Source organism: Sus scrofa, chromosome 18, assembly GCF_054392235.1.
Source record: "Sus scrofa isolate SSC_HxYL_T2T_F1_AM1 chromosome 18, Sscrofa_HxYL_maternal_Yorkshire_Landrace_v2.0, whole genome shotgun sequence".
Classification (NCBI taxonomy): Eukaryota; Metazoa; Chordata; class Mammalia; order Artiodactyla; family Suidae; genus Sus; species Sus scrofa.
This window is the reverse complement of record NC_139400.1, coordinates 35,580,569-35,604,033: the sequence shown is the minus strand read 5'-3', so window position 1 is coordinate 35,604,033 and position 23,465 is coordinate 35,580,569. Positions and strand designations below refer to the sequence as shown.

Genomic DNA, 23,465 nt, shown 5'->3' with positions numbered 1-23,465 from the left:
TTTTTTTTTTTTTTTTTTAAGTACTATTTCACCTAATAGAGATATGTGTCTGGGATAGCACTTTAGATTCCTGTAAGGAAAAAATAGTTGTAGGTTTGATTAGCAGTTGATCCAGTTCTTAAAAAATAATATCTGCTAAATTATTAGCTGGTATTTGAAATGCATATACCACAATATTCTCATTAAAGGCACACATCAATAATTTACCTAGTGATAATATTTTAGCAGGCGTAAGTGTTTAAAATAGTTCAATGAATCACAGAATCAGTTATTGTCTATAAAAGATTCAATAATTTGCCTGATTTCTGATTCTAGGTTAGTAATTATAAGGTTTTAAAACCTACTGCAATCAGCCATGTGCCTCAGTATCTTTCCAAACAAAATAAAATGCTGTATACTAAATCACACTTTTCATGATGCTTAAAAAGGCAAAGATGTGTCAAAAATGAACATATTAATAGCTAATATGCAGTATTTTAATCTAAATTTCAGGCTATAAAAAATTGGTAATAAGGAGATGAAAATCTTGTAAAATGCTCCCTAAATAACTTCTGTATCCCTTTTGAGTAACCTGATTTTCCTGAAGATGGTTTTGTTCCTGTGTCATCTTCATATTAGGTCAATTCAGTAACTCATCACTTAGCATATTAGATTTACATCTCTCTCAATCTATTCATTATCAATTGCACTAAGTGAAAGAAATTCATTTTAATCTCTCATTTAAAGGTGGATAATAATGTCTCATTTAGTTATGAGTACAATCACTTAACACACATCAGAGTATGTAGTGTATAATAAAAATCATGTAAAGGTTTGTGCATTTCCATTTCACTGGGAAATCCTCATTTCAACCCTATATGATCAACATTGTTTCCAGACGTTTCATTTATTAGTAAGAAAGTTTTATCTTCATACTTGGCACAGCCTATAAAGAGCAGACAAAATATTCCGATGCTATATTATATAAAGGAGACCAGTATATATTTATACACATACAGGTTACAATTCTCAACATGTATATACACAGCTGTATTCTTAAAGAAGTGTATATAGATGTGTTTCGGGGGGAGGAGGGGTTATGTATCAATATATTGTGAAAGAAAGGAAAGGATATACTTTGTAACAGATAACACAAGCTCTTGGAGTGCAAATGATAAAGCAACTGCAATAATAATGTGTAGATGTGATTTATTTTTGAAATGACTTCTAAAATGTAAGTGGATCAAAAGTTTATTTGTTTATAATTAAAGGTCATGTTCTTAACTAAAGCCCACTTATTGGGCTGCAAACATAAAAATGAGTACTGACACTTTTCGGTCCTGGGTTTTTCCCCAGAAGCAAGTCTCTTGCCCACTGTTTGCCGTGACCTCTGGCTCTGTACTTTGGGAAACTCCCCCTTATCCATGACTCCCCTTGGTCATATCTGAAGTGAATATTTTGGAGCATGCCATCCTCAGGATTGTACTGCCTTCAAAGCTTACTGCTCATGTAAGACTAGGAGTTTAATGATTCTAAAAGTCAAAGGTATTTGTAGTTCAGCCTTCTGGTTTCCTTACTAATAAATTTCCTTCACAAATTTACTAGGCATTGCATTCACCACTAACCACACCCTAGGTTCGTTTTTAAACATAGGTCTCAAATTTGCCTTATTTTTTTTTCTGCCACTTTGCTCCCCTGTGTCCCACTTCAACTTGGTCATCAAAGTAGGGTCTCTGCTCCTCCCTCCCTCTCCCACCCCTGTTCTTTCTTACACATTGTACAACTAAGGTATTTTAGCAAAATTTTGGTTCCCATATCCCATTGTTTGGAGCTAAAGCCAGTGGCTTTTTAACCTTGAAAACTCTTTTACCCCTTCATCTCTGATTGTAAACTGGCCAGTTTGTTCATGTGTTAACTTATTCTTTACAACATTTTTTTAAATATAGCTCATAGAAACCAACACACTCTGTTAAGGTTTTATATAGATTCTTAAGTTCTGCTTTCTAGACTCCTCCAGAATGGCTGACCCAACATATGCATGGGTTTTTAATTATTGCAAGCAATGATTTAGTAAATCTTTTGCAGTTACAAACGTGGATTGCCATTTTTTAAATCTCCAATATTAGTATCCTCACTTCCTGCCATCCAACAGCTGAGTCAATGCCACATATTTTTGTTCTTGCTAAGGCAGAACCCTACTTTAAAAAGTCACTTTCTATCTTAGGAAACTAACATTGCATATTAGTTGGGAACTATAATTAATAATAAGAAAGAAAAACTATTCATCAAAGACACGCCATCCTAGTATTTCAATGAAGTCAATAAGAAAGTTCAAGAAACCAGTTACTTTATGGTAAGTATGCAGAAAATGCAAAATATGAAGGGCTGCTTAAGAAATGATGAGAATGAAAGACAATGGAGATGATACTCCCCCCAGCCAAAAAAAAAAAAAGAAAAAAAGAAATGCAAGATGAATCATCTCTTTGAAAATACTTCTGTTGTGCTTTTAAAAACTGTGAATTAGGGGTTATGTTTACATAACTAAATCTTCCTCCAGATATCAAGGAGACATAAAAAAAAAGAAAGCCTTCAAATAGAACAAAGAGATTGTTTCCTTACTACGGAGCCAGCATCTTCATACAATCCTGACTTTTTAGATGAATAATAAATAACAAAGAAGCTGTTTAGAAATGGCTACTGATATATTTCCCTCAAATCTGAAAAGGATAAAACATTAGCTATAGGATAGAAGCTGTGTATTTAACACGGGCTTTATTAAAGACACCCACAGCATTTTATTCAAGGTGGAGAGAGAGGCAAATTTGAGGGAGGATTTCCTAAATATATCGGGGTGGGGGAAAGGAAATTACTTTGTTAAAGGAATGAGCTTTAAGAAATTGATTTTTACTAATGATAATAAATAGAAATGTTCTCAAGAAAGCAAGTTCAAAAGGTAAATGAGTCCAGGAAATCACAATGCCAGTTTTGGAAATTATTCCAGCTGTATTTTCTACATGTATATAGAGAATAGGAAAAAGAAAAATAAACCATCCAAACTCAGAGCTACATAATAATGTGAAATTTAAATCTGCTAAAATGGAAATAGAAAAAGAACAATCAGGATAAAGGTACTTCAAAGATATACTTCTTGAATACAAAACAGAGAAATATCCTTTCAGATATATTTTGCATTTATGAAGAGAGAAAATAAAGCATCAATACTTTTTTGGAGGTAAATGGGATAGATACTAAAGACAACAATTAACATGTATAATTCTTTGTAATGTTTTATTTACATTTTAATCTAGTTTTCCTTTGGTAACAGTAATACATGCAATACGGAAAAACAAACCTCTACCTTAACCCTTCCCTCTGGCTTCTCATTATCCTTCCATAGGCAACCACTGTTGTCAGTCTTTGCTCATGCTTTCAAAATAATCTCAAAGATATTTTAGGTATACATAAGAATACATGTATATGCATATGCATTTTAGACATCAGAATGTAGCCCACCACATACAGCATTCTGAACACTGATTTAATTAGCAACATATCTTAAAAATTTTATATAAGTACATATGCAGTGCTTGTATTCTTGCTAACAGCTACATGTATAGGCATACATATGCAAACCCATGTATAGTACCTGTGTATCATAGTTACTGTCAGCCTTATAATTACACAATTCAAATAACACAATTGCTACGTCAGAGGGCATGTGGAATCTTAATTTTGATAAATATTTCTAACTTATAGTTGAACTTCAAAACACCAAGTACAACAGTGATTAGCTCACTTTTCTCTAAGAGTATGTCATTAAAATGCGATTGTGTCTAATGAAACTATGAAAAATGGCATGATTGTAATGTTTTCTTTATAAGATCAAATATGCATATATTTGAAAGCAGTTTATATTGACTTTGAATTTATCTGTCCATATCATGTTTTTCAGTTGTATTAATGGATATATGATGTTGACATTTCAAGTGTATTTAACAATTAGATAATGTAGCCTTTTTCATATGAGTTCAAATATATTCCCATTTTCATGCATTTCTTCATCAGATATTTTAAATGTATTTGAAATGATCACTTTTATAATATCTAGATATTGTCAGGTATTTACTCCAAATTATAAAATTATCCAATATTTTTAGAACTTTGATTTCTTGTGTTTAAATTTGATTCATTTGGAAATTTGAAATGTATAAGGAGGTAGAAAATGATGGAATTTTACTTTATTTCAAATTTTAGTAAGCCCAAATAATTTTTGTTTTTTGAAGTTTATTGACTGGCCTTTTTTATGCATTTTTAAGTTTCTAAATCCCAAAAAAATGTTTTTGGTATCTTATTAAGACCATAAAAACTTACATGTAAACTTAGGGGAAATTAAACTCTTTAGTATGTTTAATAATCCTATCAAGAACATGGCAGGAGTTCCCATCGTGGCGCAGTGGTTAACGAATCCGACTAAGAACCATGAGGTTGCGGGTTCGGTCCCTGCCCTTGCTCAGTGGGTTAACGATCCGGCGTTGCCGTGAGCTGTGGTGTAGGTTGCAGACGCGGCTCGGATCCCGCGTTGCTGTGGCTCTGGCGTAGGCCGGTGGCTACAGCTCCAATTCAACCCCTAGCCTGGGAACCTCTATATGCCGCGGGAGCGGCCCAAGAAATAGCAACAACAACAACAACAACAAAAAAGACAAAAAAAAAAAAAAGAACATGGCATGTTTTTCTATATGTTTACATAATTTGTATCACAGGATAGCACTTTTGTCTCATTTTACGTTGTTTTTGTAGTTGAAATAATTATAGATTTATGTGTAAAAATATTTTACCAGTTGGTATTATGTGATTATTTCATCTTTACACTGATGTAGTAGATTACATTACTTCTGAATGTTAAATCTGCCTTCTATACCTAGACTAATTCTGAGCTGAAGAGACTAACACATCATTGCATTGTTGGATTTTATTTGCAAGTATTTTGAGACTTTCTGCATCTACGGTAAAGAAAGATAAAGATCTGTAGTTTTTTGGTAATGAATTTATTTGCTTAGGTGTTAATTGTTGCATGAAATTATTTAGTAGATATAGCTCTAGTCATCTCTGATTTCTCCTTGTATGAGTTTTGGGAGTTTGTGCTTTTAATTGTTCTATTTCATCTAAGTCATTACATTTGCAGTCATGGAGCTGTCTGTATTATGCTATTATCCTTTTAAGGTTCATGGGACTGGAAGTGATGATCCTCTCTCATTTTTAATGTTAGTAGTTTATGTCTCTGTTTACTTGGTTAGAGTTTTTCAGTTTTACTCTCTTTTCAAAGAACTAGCTTTTGGTTTTGGTTTTATTATTATTTGTTTTTATTTTTTCCAATTTCATGTGTTCTACATTGTTTATTATGTCTTTCCTTATGCTGGCTTTCAACGTAAAATTTCTTATTGCTCTGATTTCCTAATATGGAAGCCTATTAATGATTTTGAATCTCTTTTCTCATATATGCATTCAATGATATAAATTTCTAAGCTCTGCTTTTGTGGCATCCCACCAATGTTTACAGTTGTATTTACATTTCCATTAAGTTCCAAATAATATTCTCTTGAGAATTTGAGTCATTATATTAAAATTATGTTGTATAATGTACAAATATTTAGGGATCTTCCAGCTAGCTTGCTGTTATTGATTTCTAGGTTAAATCAAGTGTATTCGGAGAATATGCTTCGTATGATTTCCACTCTTATATTCACTGAGCTATGTTTTATGATGCAGAATGTGGTCTATCATGGCAAATATTCCACATCAACTTGAGAATAAGGTTGTACTTTGCTGTTTTGGGGTCATGCTTTCTGAGTCATTTTCAGACAGCAGGAATTTTTGGTAGAAGTGAGATCCTTTATTCTTTGCTTCCCTCAAGCCAACCAAGAGCCACAATGTATGGTTGCTCCTCTATAGTTTCTTTCGCCACACTTGCCTTTCTGCCTCACTGAGAAGAGTGCTTCCTTCAAAGTTCCTTGTCTATGTAATTCCTCAGTAAACAGCATCTACTTTGCTTATCTTTAGAATCATCTCAGACCATGCGCTAATATATCTATTGTTTCAAATAAGATACAACTTGTTTTTCACAGAAGGCATACTCCACTATTTGGTGTATGGAGGATCCTGTTAGTTCTATTGGATTGTCCAACATCCAATGATAAGGAGGTCAGTATACTGTGGTTAGTCAAATATTTCAAAGAGTTTGTCAGGCAGGGCCATTTATTTACATAAGAATTGCTTGATATTAATCTAATAAGAGTAATTCTCTAAAAAATTATTCTAAAGTAAAAATACTTGAAAAAATCAATTTTAAATAAATAGCCAGTGTGCTAAATATGTAAAATAAAAGTTTGGGAAAATGTATTGATAAACTGCAGGGGACAATAAGCAACCAGAAAAATAATTTCTTGAACATTAAATACATACTTGGTAATTATATGCTAGTTATAACAGAACCAATATTTGAAATCATCCATTGCATGTTTTGTACGAATCGTTTGTTATAATGAGTATAATTTATGTCTTTTTAGGGCCACACCTGTGGCACATGGAGGTTCCCAGACTAGGGGTCCAATTAGAGCTACAGCTGCCTACACCACAGTGACACCAGATCCAAGTCCTGTCTGCAACCTATGCCAGAGCTCACGACAATGCCAGATAACGCACTGAGCAAGGCCAGGGATCAAACCCGCAACCTCATGGTTCCTAATCAGATTCATTTCCACTGCGCCATGAAGGGAACTCCAATAATGAGTATAATTTAAAATAACTCATGACTCAGGAGAAATTAATCTGACTAGTATCCATGGGGACACAGGCTTAATCCTTGGCCCCACTCAGTGGGTTAAGTATCCGGAGTTGCGGTGAGCCGTGGCATGTCACAGATCCAGCTCAGGTCCCACGTTGCTGTGGCTTTGGCATAGGCTGGCAGCTATAGCTCCAATTTGACCCGTAGCCTGGGAACCTCCATATGCCATGGGTGTGTCCCTAAAAGGACAAAAAAAAAAAAAAAAAGACATTGAGGTAATGGAATTTAAATTGTCTCAGTATCCTTTCTTTTAAGCAGATATACTCAACAGTCATTTATGAAACGTATATCAACTCCTATAAGCTAGAACTGTGACATATAACTATTAATGTGGTAGAAATTCAAGTAGTTGGTTGAAAAAATATCTTTAATATTTACATAATTGTCTGATAGTGGAGTATATATGTTTTAAATGAGTGTTATTTACTGAGTAATCTATAAAAAGTCATCTGATTCCTCCATAGATTTTTCTCATGCTAAAGCCTATGAGAGTCTTTCTGGTGAAATATTAAACCCTTAGGTTATAAAACTTACAAATGAGCCATTACTGTCTATTAGGTCAGTACAGGTTCTATGTATGGGCCATCTCTTGGTTAAAATAGCTTATAATATTTCAAAGATAAAAAATATCAAGTCTGTACTGCAATGATTTACTATAAAAGATACTATAAAAATGAAATACATATTTTTTGAAACACTTGAGATGTTTGAAAAAAATTCAAAAATTATACTGTAACTGTAAATTGTTTCAGAAAAATATAAATTTATAGATTATTCAAATGTTATTCTAATTTATTCCCAATTATGTGGGTATAAAACTGATGGGATCATCCCAATTTATACCTAAGGCCGGAGGAACAAGACCAGAGATGAAAATGGAAAATTAGCAGTGATGGGAAAAGGAAAAAGCACAGAACTTAAAGTCCAGAGATCTGTATTACAATCTGAGCTCTAATGGTAACTGGCTCTACTATCCTAGAAAGGCATTTTATTTGGTGTGTTTTTAATCTCGTTATTTCTAAAACAAGGAGCCTAGTGCGTAATTCCTATTAATAAACTCTGGATCAAATTAAGTTCAATTATAAGTGCCTTATTTTTAAAAATTTGAATTTCAAAATCAAATGCAATTTTTAATAAAATAAACATATGGGTGCTTAAAATATCTAAATCTACTAGATGAGGCTCAAACTGAGAAAGATCTCTAAATAAAGATCATAAGTATACATTCCTAGGAAATTAAGAAAGTGTAAGTTACTCAAAATTGAGGTTGACATTGAATTTGAGAAGTAGACCTATTATATAATTCCTAAATGCTTTTGTTAAACACATGCAGTATTCTGGTTTGAATCCTGGAATGAGAAAACGAACTTGCTGGAGTTCCCACTGTGGTGCAGTAGGTTAAGAACCTGACTGCAGCAGCTGAGGTCACTATAGCAGTGTGGGTTCAACACCTGGCCCAGTGCAATGGGTTAAAGGATCGGGGATTTCTACAGCTGTGGCACCATGTGCAGCTGCAGCTTAAAATTCAATCCCTGGACCTGGAACTTCCATACACTGTGAATGTGGCCATTATTTAAAAAAAAAAAAAAAATCTTGCTAAAACAAAGAAAATACTAAATATGAATAATGGGTCTGCATTGTGATAAATGTTACTAATGTAAGATGTTGTAAGACATATGGATATCATACCATTTTCAAAACTTTCCTATAAACCTATTCAAAAATTAATTTTCTAGATGAAAAACTTTATCAATTTTATTAAAATTTTCAAAGATCTAGTTTTAGGGTTCGTTAAATTTTATTTCTACTCTAATTTTTGTTTCTTTTCTTCTACTTGCTTTTGGCTTAAATATTTCTCTAATTTTCTATGGTGAAAAGCTTATATTATTTAGATCAACCTTCTTTTCCAATGTATTTCATGCTATAAAATTCTTTATATCCACTGTTCTTGCTGTATCCCAGATTTTTACACATTGTATTTTTACATTCATACTTTAAAATATTTTAATTTCTATTATACTTGCTTGAACTCATGTTAATTCCCAATTAGAGATTTTTCAGTTATCCGTTTTCTAGTTAATTTCCATTTTGTCCTGAGAACATAATTTAGAGAATTTCTATTTTTAAATTTGTTCAAGTATGTTTTATGGATCTCAAGGTAGTGAATCTTAATACTTATGAACTTGAGACTAATGTGAATATTGTATATTTTCCTGTTGTTGGATTGAGCATTCTATAAATGTCACTTAAAACATTTATATCGCTATATTCTATTGCTTTTGTTTGAGCTGTCAATTCCTGAATGAAAGATGCTGAAGACTCCAACTAAAATAAGTGTATTTGCCTGTTTTCTTTTAAAAATCTATCAGTTTTTTCCTATGCATAGACATTTGGGGTTTTTATTTCTTAGAGGACTGAATCCTTTATAATTATTTAATGTACCTCTTTAACCCTGTTAATCTTTCTTCTTCATGAGTGGGCTTTGTCTGACATTAATATAGATAATTGAGTTATTTTGATTACTATTAGCATAATGTTTTCTCCATCCCTTTGCTGTTCTATTTTTTCGTACTTAAAGAGAGTTATTTTTACACAACACAGTTGGAACTTGGTGGCATTTTTTTCTAGTCAATGCTTTTAATTGACTTAGTCCTTAATGCTATAGTTGTAGATATATATATATATATATATACACACACCATATTCGTAACTGTTTTCTACTTGTTGGATTTCTTGTTTCATTCCCCCCCTTTCCTTTTTGATTTTAGTTGAGCCTAAGATTGTATCCTAGTACATCAATTACACTGCTTAGAGTTGCTCTAGAGTTTTCAATACACATTTTTAACTATTCTAAGTCTACCTTCAAATATCATATTGATTTATATGTGGTACATATACTTAAAACAGAAAATTTTGAGTTTTTCCTCTCATTGTTTTTCTATTACATACATCAACCCTAAATACTGTTACTAGAATTAAAGCAAGCAGGTACCTTTAAGATCAACTCATAAAAAATATTGTACCTTCACTTACTCCTTCTTTCTCTTTATATTGATAAAAATTTCTGGCATATTCTTTTCTATGTTGAGAGCATCTTAAGGTTTGCAAGACAAGTCTGGGTAGAAATAAATTCTTTCAGTTTTTGTGGGTGTGAGAAAAATCTTTCTCTTTCACTTCTGAAGGACTGTTTCAATAGATGGGGGCATTTTTCAATCCATAAATGTTTACTCCATTCTATTCTCTTATGGCTTCTGATGAGAAGTGTAATCTTTATTCATCAATGGGTAAGATTGTTTTTTCCTTTGGCTTAAGATTTATCTCTACGGTTTGAGAATTAAATATTAGCTATAGCGTTTTGGGGAAGTGTTATTGTTCATATTGGTTTTCATATTATTCTGTTGGGTATTGTCTGAGCTTCTTGGTTATGTAGTTTAATGTCTATCATTAGTTTCGGAAATTTAGCCGTTATTACTCCAAATACTATCTTAATCATTTCTCTAATCTTTCAACTAAATCTATTTTTGTAGTGACCTGTTTTTCAAAGCTATGACCTTCACAAGTGTTTCTCCAGTGGTATTTTTTTCTTCCTCTGCCACCTATTTCTTTTCTAGCTACAGGGTTCCAGAACACTGTTGGCTCTGTTTTCTTCCCTCTTAGTTAAAACAGGAGGCTCTATGGGGCTGAGATTAGGCTCAGAACTATGTTCTCCTAAAAAGTCCTTTCCCCTGGAGAGTACATATTTATTATGGTGGGAAGGCTCTGAACATATCACATGCTAATTACCCCTCCCTTTTCCTTTCCAGAGTCATAAAATATCTTTCTTGGATCCTCACCGTGAGAAATTGGTGGGATTCCCGGAGGTACCTGCCTTTCAAGACTGTGATCCTGAGAACCTTCTCATGTCCACACTAGTCAACGTTCACCAATCCATCAAGATTACCCGGTAAGTGTTCCTACCACTTTAGGGCTCCAGTACCAGCTATTCCCGGTAAGTAGTTCGCAGCTGTTCAAGCTCTCTGGATACACTTGTTTCTATAGATCTGGGGCTATGTGGCCTCAGTTCTCTAATGTGTCTGAGAAATCATTCATTTTCAGTTTTCAGTTTTTCCAGTTTTTTTTTTAACGTAAGGATAGTGTGATGATGTCCAAGCTCATTACATGTAAGAAATGAGATGCAAAGTGTAATTAAGTGCTTTTAAGCATGAAATTATTAATTGGTGTCATTTAAAAAAAAATCTGAATGGCTATATTAAGTACCATCCAGGGGAAAAAAAATCTTAAACATTTCTAGAGATTATCTTTCAGCAATTTTTTGATCCAGATACCAGAATTATTGAAAACTACTCCTTGTTGATTCTTTTGTACAGCCAGATTATAGAAATTAATATTCTCAAAAATGAAAGCTACTTTTGGATTATTCTCTATTTTCTATCACTTTTAAATGTCTAACATACAGCCTAAAGCAATCACTATGATCTTGAATAGTCTTCATTTTCCTTCAAGAATCTGGCCCCACAAAATACTGTAATCAAACTTTTGCTTATCATAAATGGATCTCAAACATGATTGCAATCAAGATATTAAAAGTCTAGAAATCCCTTCAAAAGATCATACACAGACGTTTTAACCATCAAGTTTTTGGCAGGAAGAGACTACCCCAAAACACATTAAATATTCTATAGTAGAAACTGTTTAAAATTACTTAGGATGGTATAATTGGGGGTTGGAAGTTTTGATATGTAAAGTGGAGCTGGGGACCATACTTAATATTCTATTAAAAATTTTTGAACACCTTTGTCTGTACATAATGCAGAAGTAAACGTTTAAATAGAACCATGGAGTGTTTGATGAAACATTATCTCAAAATTGAGGCTCATAATTTTGATGTGAATTTTACTGTTATAAGCAATCCATGTACATGCGTATTTTCTTATCAGATTAAAGTAATAGGTAGAAAGAAATGAGGGGCACTAGAAAGCTATGTATGTGAAAAGTCTGTATTTTTATGTTCTTCCAGGTAAAAATGCTTAATGGAAGAGATAAACCTGAAGGGTGCTGTTCCTTTGATCTCTGAAGGTTTTAGACTTGCAGAGAATGCTTTCTATCCCAAAACTTTCACATGGATGAGGGGAAATTTTAAGTCCAAGTTCAGTGCTACTAAAGTATTAATATTCTAAGTTTCAGAAGCCTGAGCAACAGATGATGTCGCTAGGCCACAATCTATAAGAAAATCTTAGCCACAGTAGAGAATCCATCATAGTAATCCATAATAATACCTTCTTATATTCAAATATGTTAAGGACATAATGGTAGTAACCTTGACTAAAACATTTAGAGACCTGTGTGCCCTGTACAGATGCCTAAATCATAAGCAGAGTGTGTTGATGCTAATGTGGTGATCCATTTCCTAGTCAGTATTCCTCAGATTAGGGAGTTAGGATACAATACAGTCAAATATCCAAAAAAAAAAAAAAATTAAAAAAGCAGGATAACACAGTCATTTCTCCCTTTTTCCTTCTCCCATTTCAGGGGGTTTTTTGTTTTTTTTGGGGGGGGGCCACACCTGCGGCATATGGAAGTTCCCAGGCTAGTGGTTGAATCAGAGCTGCAGCTGCTGGCCTGCACCACAGCCACACTAGATCCAAGCCATGTCTGTGACCCACACCACAGTTCATGGCAACACCAGATCCTTAACCCACTGAGTGAGGCCAGTGATCAAACCCCTATCCTCATGGATACTAGTCAGGTTCCTAACCCTCTGAGTCACAATGGGAACACCTCAGTTCAAATTTTTAATATTCTCAAATACCTGACAAATCTGAAATCACTCCTCAATGTTTGACTCTTCCCTCCCCATTCAAATTAAATGCACTTTGCCACTGGGGGGAAAAGATGATATAGTGGGCTTTGTATGGTTTGCTGCCTGCCAATTACAGTTTTAACAATGAAAATAAAATGTGAATCCCAGTAGCATGCTCGTGACTGTAAACTAACTGCACTGAGAAGATGCTTCACCTGATCCCACAGGGTAAGTACAAGCTCATTTAAAGTCAGCTTAGCTAGCAAGTTGTCCTCATGGTATGTAATTAGATTTTCGGTACCTGGATAAGAATAAGGAGATAAAACTTAAATCATAGTACATGACACTTCAAAAGGTTTTTTCTCTCACCTAATTTAAGATTCATAACTAAAGCCAGGCTATGATTTTATTCTGACATTTCATCTGCTTAGCATAAGGAAGAGGCATCATGACCTCAGAATCTGAGCCAGCCACAGTCACCCTGCAATCTAATTTTATACTCAGTAGGCTGGAATACTTTTCATCATTCTGGAAATGTTCTGGTTCATCTAGGAAACGCTGGTTCTTGAATTTTATCTTAAACAGATAATGGAGTAGTAGTGCTCATGCAGATTAAGTTCATTTAAATGGTTATAAAATGTAGATTTTTAAAATCTTTTTAATGAGAATAATCCTTTTTAGGTATTTTGCCAGATGCTTGGTAACAACTGTTCTGTAGTGCAATTTATCCTGAGATATTTGCTTCTTGAAGTTTTCCTGATTAACTGACTCAGAGGTACTTAGAATGCAATTTCTACTCCCTTCGGTTCTAGATTGATGTGCAACACAAGTTGAATTACTATTAAATGCTAAACATTTTCATTTTCATGCTTTTTCAAATTCTTGTGTACTTAGTACTTTCCCCCCATAATTTTGTTTTAATCTGATGCAATTCTATCTATTCAGCATGTATAAAACTAGTGATGTAAGAATCTATAACTTTTTTAAAGAATTATATTTCAAGATTCTGGCTCTGCTGCAGGTAGGTGAATAATACATTTTTGAATGGCGCTATTAATCCTACTAAACTCTAGATCAAAACTGAGGCCCATTTATGATTAACTAAAGCATCATTATACTTTGAGGGCTTAGGTAAGAGGTGAAAACAAATCAAGTTGGATATTTATAGGGAAGATTTCTAAGGAAAAGGAATTGGGGAATACTTTGGCTTATATGAAAATGCTTCTAACAATTCCATCGTTAGGTAATCACGTAGTCCTTTTTAAAAACATTGTTTAAGCTCTCCACTACAAATCTCCATAGAATGGAATGCTATGGCAAAAGCAGGAACCCAAGGAAGGGATGAATATCCTTTGAGCCAATTACCTGCTCATTTGCCTCTTGTAGTAGCTCTGGAAATAACCAAAGATTCTGGGTAACAGAATTGAAAAACTGCGATTTAAAATTTTTTCACCCTCTTCTAAGCTTATCTGCAGCAGTTTTTCAAAATTATTCTTTTAGTATTATGTCTCTCAGCAATGCTTTTAGAAGTGTCTCTTTAAAGATGATGAGGTCAAAGAGTTCTGACATTTATTAATAATGTTTAAAAGGTCAAAACCATTGAGCATGTGAAGCATGAAATAGCATTCTATGGGTAGACCTATTAATACCTTACAGTTAAGAGCTGAGTTGGCTTGAAGGATGTTATCACTGAGACTACAGGTATAAAAAGACATAGAACCTCACAGACATGAACTAAACAAGATTAATAGTTCTCCAAATATGATTTACAGGAAACTGGCTGTCCTCAAGGACATTGCTGGTTGTCTGCTGGCCCAGGTCTCTCTGTGGAATTAATGTCTATGTATTTAATTTATTCATATCCTGCCTAATTCCAAAGGTGATTTGGACTTAAAATACATACAAGGAAACTTGAATAAATAAGTTAACTAAAATCCAAAAGGTGATACATCCATGGAGGTGTCACTCAATATAGGAAGTCTTACTACGCATTGTAGGAATTAGTATAAAAATTAGGATGAGTTCACAAAAGTTGAACATAAGGAAAATAATTGTTAATTATAGTGTCTATGACACAGCACCTACCCTTCACAGTGCTTACAGTCCAATCTGTGAAACAAATATTCAACTTCAGTCCACTGCCTAACTAGTATGATAAATTGGTTGAAATATGGCCAGGTGTAGTACAAGATTAGGAAGCAACGGTACACGTGGAATGATACTGGAGTAATCCAGGCACTAAGGTAGTTGTGGTGGTAATAGAGATAAAATGGGTGGAATTTACAAAATCTAGTGATTACCTGCATAGGGAACATGAAGAAAGAGGAGGAATCAAGAAAGAATAGCACCATGTCTTTGGTTGATAGCACCATTCTCCAAGATTCAGAAACAGGAGGAGGAATATGTTTTGAAGAAGAGTAAGTGAGTTTCATTTTGGACAAACAGGATTTGAGGCTGCTTAGGAGAAACAGAACTATTTCTGGAACTAAGGGCAGAGTGAATTTTTCCCCATGGTCCTTCTTTGAGAGAAGACAATATAACACTGAATAGCATCCTCAACAAATTTTATAATAAATAATACTATAGACCAAAAATAGAATTTAAATATAGTTAAGTGAAAGCAAGTTAAAAGGTTTCTAAAAGTACGTATCACCCAGGTAGACAGCTTGAAGGGTTAGGCTGTGGATAATTTTCTTCTCAGAGACTTTTGCGTTATTACAATGGGAACTTCATTTTTCCCCGAAAAATCCTTTAGGGATTATTGGGAAAACTATTTTTGCCTCTCCCGTTACCCTTGTAACTATTTCTTCTCAGGAGGAGTGATTTATCTGATGGGTGGAATGACAAGAATCTCACAGCTATGGATACTCTGTCCTCCGCTATTAAGGGTTGAGGTGTTAAGAAGGACTGTTTCTATGTTATTTTCCCGTTTCAGCTAAGTTATAGCAACAGATCATACCCATGGAATCTAGGATTCATAAAATAAGCATGGCTGGGTCTGTGTTTTAGAAGCAAGTTTGAATGGAAGGCCACGTCAAGTCAAGATGGGAATAAAACAGATTTTTCTTAGGCCGCAAGCACAGCCTAAGAAATATCCAAGTGCAGACCCCATCTCTCTATGCTTGGGTCACAGATCTGGATTTTGAAAAAAGTGGCAGAAATGTTTATCTTTGCAGCTTATCAAAAACTAATTTCCCCAGAAAGAAAACTAGATTTTGATACCAATCTGATTTGATGTTTGTGCATTTTAAATCTTTAAAAATTTATAGCAATAAGTAGATGTATAACTTAAGACCATGACAACAGAAACATATAAATAAAATTATGACCCTTGCTCAGATAATTACCATCCTCCAACTTGACTGATACTTCGAACATGGGACATTTCATAACTATTCAAAACTTGAAGCTCCTTGAGATGTTTCATCCTTTCTTTTCCAATATATGCATTTAAACCTGTCTCTGTATGCTCAGCTTCAGCTACAACATACAAGTTTTAATAAGCCATGGGTTTGTTTTTCAGTTCAGAGTATTTTAAAATTGTCATTCCAGGTTTTTTGACCCATGGGTTGTCTTGAAGTTTACGCTTGTTTTCCAAATATTTGAGGAGTTGCTCATTCTGTTGTTGCTTTCTCGTTAATTCCACTTCGATCAGAAAATATCCTCTATATTATTTCAATACTTTGAAATTTGTTCATACCTCTTAAAAGTCTAGCATGTAAATTCATTGTGCAGAGTGTCCCATCTTTACTACAAATCATGTACATTTTGCTCCTACAGTGTAGGACTCTATAAATGTCAAATAAGACAGGTTGTTTTTAATTGTGTTGTTCACACATTGTATATCCTTTACACTTTGGTGTCAGCCTTTCCAATATCCAATAGTAATTTTCTTGTTATAACTTTAAATTTTGGCATCTTGCATTTTGAAGCGAATTAGGATTATCTCCAGTTTCGAAGAACTATTTTATCCATGTAAAATGTCTTTCCTTATCTCTAATAATATTCCCTATATCAAAATGTTTTATACTTACATCAGATTTATTATTTTTAGTATTGGAATATTTTCACAGTATAATTTTTAAAGTCACTCTCTACCTAAAGCATGACTTTTATAAGGAGAAAATGGCTCTTTGATGTTTTCATCCTGACAGTTTTCGCCATTTAGGTTTATGTCATCTAATTCAGTCACTAATGTAAGTAAATTTAAATCACCAGCTTACTATTTATTTTCTAATTGTTCCATATTTCATTTCTTCTTTTCTAGCTTCCCTTTGAGTAATCATATTTTATTATTTTATCTCCTCTATGCACGTTATTTATAGTTATGTATCATTATTTTAGTGGTTAGCTAGAAATGTAGAGTATTATTACAACCTTTCCTGCCAATTGTCTACCTTAAATACTTTTACTACATCTCATCATCTCATATTGTTTTGACACTCATACACAACATTCCACTCCATTTACCTCATTCATAAACTTTGTGTTTTAATCATAGTTTTATTTGCTTTAAAACATTGTTAATTTTTGCTTTTATAAACATACTTAAGTTTACCTATTTTTCGTGTATATATTTCATATTTTTCATTCCCTTCTACATCGTGAAGTTTCCAGTGGACTCATTTCCCTCTGCATAAGATGCACTTACAATTAATTCACCAAAAAAGTGTCTCCAGTGACTGTCAGTTTCCAAAAAGAATAGGAAGACCCCACCTGGAAGTTACCTGCAGATCTTGCCTCTGCACATCCCTGCCCACCCTCCTCCTCCTCCTCATAAAGGATGGGCAGAGTAAAAGCATTGACAATTTGTAGTACCCTCTGAGCAAAGGAACTATGCAAATGGACCAGAAGAACATCTAACAGAAAATCTCAATATAAAGAAGTACAATTAAGACACAGCAAACATGGGGAAAGTCATTAATATGTTTTAGAGATAAAATTGGGTAGGGCCCTGCAGGGTGTCCTGGCACAACCCCCCCCACCCCATGTCTTATGCCTCTTGTTTGTGTAAAAAGTTCTCTTTTAGGCCTCCCTGAATTCCAAAGACCATGCTCAAGCGGTTAATTGTTTAGGAAGGGTCAGGAATGGGAACAAAGAAGAGGCAGTTGAGCAAGGAAGATTTTTCTTCGAAGACAAAATTTTCTGGGGACGCTGCTGCTTTTGGTAACAGATTACCAGTTTCTTTGCCTTTTAAGTGATCAATTGCAACATTCTATACTTGTCTTTGACATTTTCTATTGTTACTTTGGTTAAGTAAGTATTATTTCCTAGTGATTTATAATCCTTTTTTGCCCAAGTGTTTTGAAACTTTTGGGTGTTTTGACAAACTTCCCAAAGATAAATTATAATTCAACTTCTTTTGACATCTAGCTAATTGAGTTTTCCAAAGGGCCCTGAAACATCTCAGAAAGAGAAATTAAATTAGAATTACTTGGTATATTAAATTACATGGGAAAGTATTGCCAAATGAATGGTGATAAACCTTCTTAGGTTATATTACATTTGTAAATATCATTAATATATGTTCTGTAAATTACATGGAATTCCTAAAAATCCAGCATAACCTGGTAAAATGTTAGTAGTCATAATTCTAGCTGTTATCTAAAAATGTGGTGTATCATAGCAGTAACAAAGTTTCTTTATCAATTGCATTGTAATCAGATCTTTAACCATGCCTTTAGAGTCCATTGTCATTTATAGATAGTTATTTTACTGTGATATTTTTGCAAAACTGCTTAATCTTCAAGAAAAATCATATAAAGGACTTTTTTTTCAGCCACACCCAAAGATTATGAAAGTTCCTGGGCCAGAGACTCTCTTCAAGCCAGAGTTCTGATCTATGCCACACCTGCAATACACCAGATCTGTAACCCACTGGGCCAGGGAGCAAACCGGCACCTCCATAGGGACAAGCTGGATCATTAACCCACTGAGCCACTGTGGGAACTCTACAAAGGACTTGTGATAGGTATAAATTTCTGGTAACTTTCAGATCCTATTACTGAACTGGATAAGCAATTAAAGAATCCTTCTGGAAAACACAATGGTTTCATAAAACTTAACAAATGGACTAGTTATATAAGCCTGAGTGAACTAGTGAATGTGATTATAATTTGTATGGTTTTTGTCTGAAATATTACTGGCCCCTAATCTGTGTTTTCCAGATGTAAGAAAATCTTTCTCCTCAAGCTAATTATGACCCACAGAAAACTTGGCAGATTATAAGCAGGACTGAAACAAATGTTTATCTTTATCTGATCTCTCTAGAAATTGAGGACTCAAGGTCCCAGCACCATTATCATGGAAATAAGGAAGGTCATCTCCCAGCAGGAGCAAGATTCTCAAGACATTTGGGGGCCCTTAAGAAGAGAGTAATTCCCTCAAATCTAAAGATGAGCAGAATCTGTGACAAGACCTTGCTATGGCTTTCCTGGCCCTGAGAGGCTTTTTAAAAATTTAGTCTGAGATTTCTTATGAAAAGTGTCAGCATAGCCTATGTGATCAATTAACCAGAATTATTTTGCAAATAAATCTAAATTTAGCTACTTGGTAGAAATGAGGGTAATTTTAGAGACAAAAAGATTATGTTTCAGTGGATATTAAATTCTAGTTTTGTTAATTGAGGTCTATATTCTACTGCCTAAGATATTTCCTAGATGGTGCCTTGTTGCTATGTTACATTATGATAAAGTTTAATTGATTAGAGTGTTTGTTTCTAAAGTTCATCATAGGAATCTACTTTTGGATGAAGATTAAATCTCCATGACTTGCAACCAGGAGATTATGCATACTAGAAAAGGTATCATTTAAAGAATTGTCTCTAACCTAGATAAAAGGACACTTTCTAGGTACTCTTAACTACCTCATGCACAGTGAAAGAGGGAATTGCTCCCTGAATTTATATTCCCCACTTAAGAAGGGCCTCGTAATGGACTGGTCTATAGAAAGAACTACTGACCTCAAATGACACCCAAACTAGGATGAAAGAAGTTGACAGCAGCGGTAGGCAGCTGATCCAAGAATCCAGACCAGGTCTGTCCAACCCATCCTACTAATTCATTTGAACTCTTTACCAAATAATGTTTGTCTGCCTAGCAATAGTGAAAGTTACTGTGTTACTTCTAACTATACTACTGTCCTCAGTGTTCAGAATGGAAAGAAAACTCCCAAGAGAAGTTATCACAGAGTAGAACTACTCATGACATGTATCACTACTTGTGGTAGGTCTACCGCTAAAAAGCACATGTGCAAGTTTGTGTGACAATTGGGTATAAATGATAAAATGTATAGCCTATAATGTTTCCCATTAGCATACCTCTAAGTTTGTCTACTGTATCTGATTAGTTTTCCCCAGTGTAGAAAACAAAGTAAATATGTATGTGTATGCACACACACAAACAGACCTAGCACCAAAGAACAGCACAGGCAGCAGCCACCCTAGCACTAGTGGACAAATATTTTGATTATCAATGCTTTCTATCAAAAGATTTGAAAACAAAAAGGGGAAATGATGGAAGAAATTTTCACATATTGAGGTATGGGGAAGTCATTTTGGCTTATATATGACTTAAACGAAAATAGCCTATTTTGTGGCTATCAAATATGCATTGCACATCTGCTTTACCATTAAGGAAAAGAATCCATTTAAAAATCAAAATAGAGTAACTATGGTTCTGGCATTTACAGAGAACTTGAATTTCTGTATCACACTCAAGGACACCACCAGCCATTCTCAAGACAGTATCTGCTAGCACCTTCCAACTGCAGCCTTATGGTCTGAAGATCTCCCTTATAATTATGAAATCTCTTACTTTAGGACCTATAGCAGCCAAAGAGACAGCCCAAGCCTTAGCCTGCCAACAGAAGGCACTAGATTCTTTAGCCAGAATAGTACTAGACAATAAAACTGCTTTGGATTAGATTTTAGCAGAAAAAGTAGACATGTCTTTAGTGGCCAATAGCTCCTGTTGTATACATGTTAATACTACATCAGAAGTTAACACCTTCTTAGATCAAATTAGGTAACTGACTACCTAGTTACAACAAGTCTCCCCATAAGTGGTTGACAGGTTTATTCTTCTGAATTCCTCAGGGGATGAGATTGTCCCAAAGATTGTAAAAGTTCAGGTTATCACTCCTCTTCCTATTTCTAATCAAGTCTGTTGCACCAAAACAGTAGACAAAGGGTCTAAAGTATTAAGCAAGATTCAGATCCAAGACCTGGAACTCGAGAGTATTTCTGTGTCCATTCCCAAATTGAGGCAGGACTGGGAACCTCTTTCAGCAGGACGTACTGAGAGTAGTCATCACCTCCTTCCCTCAAAGATTTGGGAAAAGTTAAAACAGGAGTGGGGATTGAATGAAATCCTCTCAAAACTGAGTTCCCTTGCCCAGCTTTTGATTGACCTCTACCCAAAATCCTATTCTCTTTCTTGTTTCGCCCCTGTTCCCCTTAGGACTGAGGAGTATCAAAGAAAAGGGGGGACTGAAACCAAGCAGGATCCTGTGGAGCCCCCCAGCACAATTCTTCTGTGTTCCCCACCTCCTGCTTGTTGAGAAAGCTTTATATCCTAAGCCTCCCTGAGTTCAGATGATGAACAGGCTTAAGCAGTTAATCATTTAAGAAAGGCCATAAATAGAAACAAAGCAGTAGTAGTTGAGCAAGGAACCTAAAAGTCACATTACAAGATGGAGTCCTAGGACCTTGGCTCTCCTTTAGCAGAACAGATAACAATGTCTCATACACATTAAGTTGTTTTTACAGAAACCAAACCCAGACCAGGTGGAAACTGCTGATCTCAAATACATAGATCCAAGACTGGTTGGAGTCAGAAGGTTATAAACACCACTCACTACCTTACCACCAACCAATCAGAAAATTGCTGATCATGCCGACAACCCTCTCCCCATAACATTGTTTTTAAAAACCCTCACCTGAATACTGCGGGGGAGTTCAGTTCTTTTGAGCACTAGCTGCACATTCTCCTTGCTTGACACCCTGCAGTAAATATTGTACGTTGCTTCACCACAACCTGGTGTCAGTAGGTTTGCTGCATGTTGGATGAGCAGATACAAGTTTTGTTCCATTTGGTACCACAGAAAGAATCCAAAGTAATTACAATTGCATAAAACATCATAAAAGGTTAACATGACAAAAGAATTAAACCAATCCCTACATATTATAACCCCATATTGTAATCCCAAAGTTTCAATTTATACCTCTTATTCTGACTCTACATTCAAACTTTCTTGCACTGGTTTTCATTATTTTGTTTTCATATTATATCTAGAGTAGAGGAAGAAATGCATTCACTTTGCCTTTTCAGGAGCCTAAGTTTTGATTTTTAGTAAATAAGTGTTCATAACTTTAAAGTTGAAATAAGTGACCGGTGGGATACTAAAATGAATGCAATTTTAAAGGAAGTATGACAATATAATCAGTAAGTTAGGATAGCTTATGAAAGAAAATATAAAGACAGTTGAAATTTTAAATGGTGAGTGCAATCTTAAAATGGTAGTTGTGCTGGATTAACTTTTTTAAAGCACTAAATAGCATATTACTTTCCTAAAATATCTAGCCATAGAATCTATCTAGAATGCAGCACAAAGTAAAAGTGTGGGGGGATAAAGAAGACAAAGGAGATTAAGAAATGGAAGCAGATATTATAAATCCCTCTAAAAAGAGTGAAAGAGAAAAGAGAAAATAAGAAATGTTCTCTGTAAAGAAGTAAGAGGCTAATACTCCAAAACTGGGGGAAATGTGCGCAGATGGAAAAGACCAGGAAGTGCTGGGCAGAAAAATAGATACAAACATACAAAAATGTGTAGATTTGTTAATATCAAAAAAAAAAATCTGGACCCTTTCAGACAAAAGAATATTAAAAATAAACTGGAATAAATTTGGCATCAGACTTCATCAAAATAAAATCTAAAATATTTTACAAATGCAAAATATTTATGAAAATATTTAATGAATATTTGAGTATTTTTAAGAAGAAATAAGTCTATACCTAAAGCATATATGAAGTTTAAAATAATTCAAGCATGAAAAATTCTAAAGAGTATATCACCTATAAATTCTTAATGAAAGAATTTCTAGAGTATATAATTCTTTGATGCAAGACAGAAATAGGTTTTGTTTTTGTTTTTTTGTGTATTTTTTTGTTGTTGTTGAATCAGAGCTGCAACTGAGGCCTATGCCACAGCCACTATGGCAACACTGGATTGTGAGTCGCATCTATGACCTACATCACACTTTGCAGGCACACCAGATCCTTAACCCATGGAGCATCCTCACAGATACAATGTTGAGTCCCTTAACCTGGTGAGCCACAATGGGAACTCTGAGAGTTGGATTTTAGGAAGAAAATGAGCAATGAAATTAGAAAAGCTAATTTGATGTATAAATACAAGTAAATGGGACAGATTAATAAATCTGAAAGTAAACTGACCAAATCAGCAGGCTAAGTAAAGACTAATGGTAAGAAGTGACAACTAACCAAATTTGACACAAGATAGCTAAGAGAATCAAAGGGTGATTAGTCATTGTTTTTCTAAGAATACAGATGCCAATTAATTCTACATACACTTTGAAAATGTAAGTTTAAGTATTTTTGAATTACGGCTTTCTCCAGATAGAAGCCCAGGAGTGGGGTCACTGCATTATATGGTAGTTCTATAGTTTTGAAGGAATCTCCATACTGTTTTCCAGAGTGGTTGCACCAGCTTACATTCTCACCAACAGTATAGGAGGGTTACCTTATCTCCACACGCTCTCCAACAATTATTGTTTGTAGACTTTTTGATGATGGCCAGTCTGACTGGTGTGAGGCCTTACCTCAT

At 34.5% G+C, this 23,465-nt stretch overlaps 1 long non-coding RNA gene across 5 annotated transcripts in view; it reads right to left on the bottom strand.

Moving 5' to 3' along the window:
• The window catches only part of LOC110257537 (uncharacterized), a 158,948-nt gene that overhangs the window by 79,347 nt on the left and 56,136 nt on the right, over window positions 1–23,465 (bottom strand). The window contains exon 3 of one of the 5 annotated variants that reach the window (XR_014834432.1): window positions 21,558–21,673. The exons of the other annotated variants lie outside the window; for them this stretch is intronic. This is a non-coding gene — a long non-coding RNA (uncharacterized LOC110257537). The remainder of the gene's footprint in view (window positions 1–21,557; window positions 21,674–23,465) is intronic. 5 annotated transcript variants of the gene reach the window in all.